Genomic DNA, 6,000 nt, shown 5'->3' with positions numbered 1-6,000 from the left:
GTCTTTCATCAGCACAACATCGCCGACTTTGAGGTTGGGTTTGGTTTTCTGCCATTTATTTCTTGGTTGTAGTGTGGAGATGTATTGCTTTTTCCACTTATCCCAAAAGGTATTGGCAAGACTTTGTACTTGCCTCCATTGGCATTTATAGAGATCTTTGGTAGTAAATTCTCCAGCTGGAGAACAGGTTGTCTTAGTCTTCTGAGTAAGCAACATTGCAGGGGTAAGTATCATCGGATCATCAGGATCGCTGGTAACTGGAATTAGTGGTCTGGCATTAATGATGGCTGATACTTCTGCCATGAAAGTAGTAAGGCACTCATGGGTTAGTCTGGCCATACCCACTTGTAAGAAGATAGAGTCCAGAATTCTACGGGCTATGCCTATCATTCTCTCCCAAGCTCCATCCATATGGGAGGAATGTGGCGGATTGAAAGTCCAAGTGCAACCCTGTTCACTTAGGTATCTGTTTACACTGACAGTATCCAGGTTTGTAGGAATCTGTAACTCTTTGGCTGCTCCCACAAAATTGGTGCCTCTGTCAGAGCGAATGTGTTTCACAGGCCCCCTAATGGCAATAAAGCGTCTGAGAGCATTTATGAAGCTTGAGGTGTCCATTGATTCAATTACCTCTATGTGCACGGCCCGGACAGACATGCAGGTGAACAAGACTGCCCAGCGCTTACTGTTTGCTTGACCTCCTCTGGTTTGTCGGGTAACCACAAACCATGGACCAAATACATCAAGCCCGACATTAGTGAAAGGAGGTTCTGTACTCAGTCTGTCAGATGGAAGATTGGCCATCTTCTGTGTTTTGAAAATACCCCGAAGTTTGCGGCATGTGACACATTTGAAAATGAACTTGCTAACACATCTTTTTGCTCCAACAATCCACAGTCCAGCAGCTCGTAAAGCCCCTTCTGTGAACAGCCGGCCCTGATGTTTTACCTGTTTATGGTAATGTTGGACAAGCAAAAAGGAAATGTGATGATGCCCAGGAATTAATATCGGATGTTTTCCGTCAAAGTCTATTTTTGCTTCCTTGAGGCGGCCTCCAACCCTTAATAGGCCATCTGCATCAATGGAGGGATCAAGTTTCTTTAAAACACTATCTTTAGGAATAGGTCTGTGATTAATGATACTATCAATTTCTTTAGCATAAACTTCATGTTGGACAGTCCGAATGATTACATTCTTTGACTGATCTAGTTCAGTTACTGCATGAACATTTTTGCAGAGGTGCCAGCCTTTACAATCCTTCACATTAGCAAGCTTGGTATTTTTGAAAGAACGAGCTATGTGGGTTAAGAAAGTGATGGCACGAACAAGTGATTTCCAGGTTGAGAACCTGCTGAATCGGTGAGACTTAAGGTAATTGTCTGAAGTCACTGTGTGTAGTGTCGATACCTTGGGACGGATTTCTGCATCCTTGTCAGCATCCACAAGTTCAAATGTTTTAAGATCCGTATGCGATACTCGATGGGTTCTTCCAAGGGGTTGTTGTCCTTGAACCAAAAGAACCTAAGGAAATTTCGGTGTTCCTCTTTAACAAGAAAGCAGTGGAACATTTGTTGGATGTCAGCCATAAATGCAACAGAGTCTCTGCGAAATCTGAGAAGCACTCCAAGGAGTCGGTTGTTGAGGTCTGGACCTGGCAGCAGGACATCATTTAAGGAAACACCCTCAAATTTGGCACTAGAGTCGAATACTACTCTTATCTGTCCTGGTTTCTTTGGGTGGTAAACTCCAAATATAGGTAGATACCAGCATTCCCCTGAATCCTTTAAGGTTGGAGCTATCTCTGCATGGGAGTTCTCAAATACTCTTTCCATAAATGTAAAGAAGTGGTCTTTCATATCAGGCTTTTTCTGAAGATTCCGTCTAAGGGAAGCAAAGCGTTTATAAACTTGTTCGCGATTTTTAGGCAAACACTGCCTTTTGGGTCTGAAGGGAAGAGGTGCTATCCAGCTATTTGATTCGTCTTTAACTATTCCTTGCTTCATTATTTCTAAGAACAGTCTATCCTCAAAGGACATTGCCAGTTGATTGTCTTCCTTTGTTCTCTGGAAGACTGTGCATCCTAAGTGGTCATGGTCACTAGTACAAGTATGGTTGTCACAAAGGTTGCTAGTGATATGACAGGGTAGAGGAATGCTGTGTGGAAGCTCTTTTATGAAGATGTTACTGTAACATGGTTGAAAGAGAGAAGGGCGTCCATTCTCTAATGTGCTGGTAAGCATGTTGTTCACCGAAGTGGGTCTGTGCACACCACCTATACAAACATCACCTACAATCACCCACCCTAGGTCAAGTTTCTGGGCAAATGGAGCATTGTGAGGACCATTAATTTGATGTCTAGGCTTGTGAACTTGCAAGATATCTCTTCCAAGGAGCAGAATTATCTGAGCTTGAGGATCTAACTTTGGTATGAGCTATATGCTTCAAATGGGGTTGGTGTTTTGCAACATCTGGTGTAGGGATTTCAGACCTGTTATCAGGGATCTGGTTACACTCGATTATGGTTGGTAAAGTCAGGCAGGTGCGACCATCTATAGACTCTATTGTGTACCCAGTAGCTTTTCTCCCCGCCGTCTCAACAGTGCCTGCACAAGTCTTTAGGGAGTAGGGAGAGCTGGGTCCCTTAATGTTGAAAATGTCAAAGAACGTAGATCTAGCCAGAGATTTATTACTTTGGTCATCAAGAATGGCATATACTTTGAAGGCTTTGTCTTTGCAGCCCGTTGGGTAAAAAGTGACAAGACAGATTTTTGAGCAGGACCTGCCACCTACAAGTCCTTTGCAGACCTCAGTGCATTGAGAAGTAACATCTGGTGTCTCTGTTTCAGTATTTCCCTCCTCTCCACCTTGTTCCTGGCCACTTTCTATATGAGATGAGGCCCACGGTGGTGGCCCAGGGTGTAAAGCTGAGTTGTGATCTGTGCTGTCACATTCTGTACATTTAACACTGACCTTACAGTCCTTTGTGAAGTGTGAGGTTGCTAAGCAGCACTTGTAACAGATTTTGTTCTCCCTGAGGAAAGCTTTGCGGTCCTCCATGGACTTCTCTCTGAAGCCTCTGCATTTCAGTAGGGAATGTGGTTTCTTGTGCAGGGGACACTGCTTACTTGGGTCCGTGGATCTTCCATCCTGGCGGGAGGAGCTTGAAGGCCTGTAAGAATTACTTTTAGAAGAAACATTAGTTTTGTGAACTGCTACCGGAGTTTTATGTTGTTTAAGACCAGATGGAGTGGCACAGGATAGAGTAAAATCGAAACTGGGATCATTTCTGATTTTTGCTTGCTGAGTAATAAATTCCACGAATACACTGAAGGGTGGAAACTGTACATCATGGATTTCTTTGTACTTGAAACCATGATTGACCCACTTCTCTTGTAGGTTGTGAGGAAGTTTTTGCACTATAGGGTTGACACCTCTGGCTGTGTCAAGAAATGCAAGTCCCATTAAATCTCCTTCTGCTTTGGCAACCTGTAGTTCAGTTAACAGATCACTTAGTTCCCTAAGTTTTTGGTAGCCCTTGCTAGCTATTCTAGGGAAGTCATCAATTCTTTTGAATAATGAATTTTCTATAACCTCTGCTGAGCCATAACACTCATCGAGTCTATCCCAGATCATCTTTAAGCCCATTTATGTTAATGGCTCTGATCCTCTTAGCATGCTCAGCAGATTCATCCCCAAGCCATTTCACCAGTAGATCTAGCTCTTCCCTAGAAGACAGGTCTAAGTCTCTTATTAGGCTCTGGAATGAGGATCGCCAAGCCCTATAGTTCTCAGGGCGATCATTGAACTTTACAAGTCCTTTGGTGACAAGCTCACGTCGAGCAAAGAACTTAGCAAAGTCTATTGTGGCTTGGTTTGTGCTGAGACAGTTTGGCAAATGGTTGCCTTGGTGAGAGTGTGGTGTGTAGCCATACCTGTCAGAAGTCTCTTCTTTAGGTTTCACAGTGCCACACTGTCTGGGAGTGTAGTAACTTCCTGGATGCTGGGGTGAAGCTTGGGTTCTCTGGTAGGCAGGGAAGTTGACTTGAGCCGTAGCATTCTCTTGCTTGCAGAAATGTGGTCTGAGGTCCGCTCCTTGACATGAAATACGATGCCTTGGACTTGGCTCGCAGTTGGTAACCTTTGTTTCATGTGTAGTCTGAGGAGTACACGCAGGATGTTGAAGGACATATTCTGAAGTGCGTTCTAGTGTATCCTGGGGTTCTTGTTCCAGATCAGGCATGCTACTGTGTCTGCTGGGCTCGCTGTGAGAGAACGCGGCTGCCTCTAAGATTTCTGCTTCCGCCATGGCAGCTGCGGCTTCCCTCTCAATTGTCAGCTTCTCAAGTGTTGCTTCCAGGCGCGCTCTTTCTAAGTCTAGAGAAGCCTGTTCTTGTGCCCTCTCTGCTTCTAAGGAGGCTTGTTGTAATTTCAACTGCATCTCTTGTTCAGCAAAGGTAGCCCGTGTCCTCGCTGCTTCCGCTTTTGCGCGGGCGATGGCGGCTGCATTGCTCGTGGCAGATGCTTTTGAGGAACTGGCCCGTGATCTTGTCTTGATAGAAGACGCTTGGCTTTGTGACATGCTTTGACCGTTTAGAGATTGCTGTGTTGCCTGTTTGCAGGTGACTGCATAGACAGTAGCAGACCTCTGTGTAGTCTAAATCTTTCCCGCTTGTTTCCAGCAGCTGTTTCACTGTCCTGCCCCCACTTCACATACCCCCGGGGTCTATGCGGAGCTCGACAGGCAGTTAAACGCCTTCCTACAGTTCAACAAATGAGACTGGGTGAAAGTCCGTAGCTTTATTAAACTGATGTAGGATTAGGGTGAAACTGAAGAAAAACAGGAATGTACAATCTATTAGAATAGTAGAATAATATAACAGGAGCTCGTCACATACATTACATTAGCATATAACAGGAAACAAGCGGATACAGATACAGTCTGGGACCAAACATGGCCGACTATGAGGCTGGGCCTACCTGTGCAATTACAGATCTATAGATTACACTTCATATAACAAAGCTTATACAGAGTGCTCCTGTAACTGCTAGTAGCTATAGATTCTTATATACAGTCTCCTTACCGGCTATACTACAACAAGGGCTAAGATGGATGAATATAGGTCTTCTCTCTGTGTAGACATGAAGGGAACTGCCCTTCTCCTACCCACAATCCTTTGTATCTGCTAGTGGGTGGGGAAAACAGAATGTAAGTAATTAGTAACTTTGGCCATTAGATGGCGCCTGCGAACAAACCTGTTACATAATGGACAAAATTATGAACATCATTTCACCTGCATAACATTCGCCAGTGGCAGCACACTATTACCTTAGTAGAAATTTTGAGCAAAAAATGATCTGCACTTTCCCTTATCTTCTCTAAAAAAGTAGACTCCGTTTTGCATGACCTTTCCCCTGTCCAACACACCGCTACATATCAGCAGGGCTTCAGAACCCTATCTCCCAACACTCGCCGAAAAAGAGTTACTCTCAAAAAAATTCGGCAAACTCAAAAGAGACAGGCAAGATTACGCATCTGGTAACATCAGAAACTGGCAGGAAAAATCCAATGCCCATCTACCAAATGAGAAGACCCCACACATAGGAGAGACATACACCCACCACACAAATAAAAGTCACAAGCAATATGGGAACAGAGGATCTAGCAACCAGTATAATTATACCCTTAAAGAGAACCCGTCATGCAAAATAACCCCCTAAACTAAATATATTTTCATAAACTGCCATTAGAGAGCATTGCCTCTATCCCTTCATTGTCCCTCTACATGCCTGTAAACCTAAGCAATGAGGTCCTAAAGCTGTATGCAAATGACATGTGAAATGTCCAATGAAGCATTAGCATATTCAAGCTGTCCACTCTATTCATGAGTGGGAGGTACAGCCACACCCCCAGTGCATGACTGACAGCCTGTATAATGATGTGAGGCTGTATAATGATGTGCTTCCTGGTGCTGGTGGCCACACCCCCAGTGCATGACTGAC

Source organism: Engystomops pustulosus, chromosome 3 (genome assembly GCF_040894005.1).
Source record: "Engystomops pustulosus chromosome 3, aEngPut4.maternal, whole genome shotgun sequence".
Taxonomy (NCBI): Eukaryota; Metazoa; Chordata; class Amphibia; order Anura; family Leptodactylidae; genus Engystomops; species Engystomops pustulosus.
The sequence above is the reverse complement of the archived record's forward strand: the minus strand, read 5'-3'. Positions refer to the sequence as shown.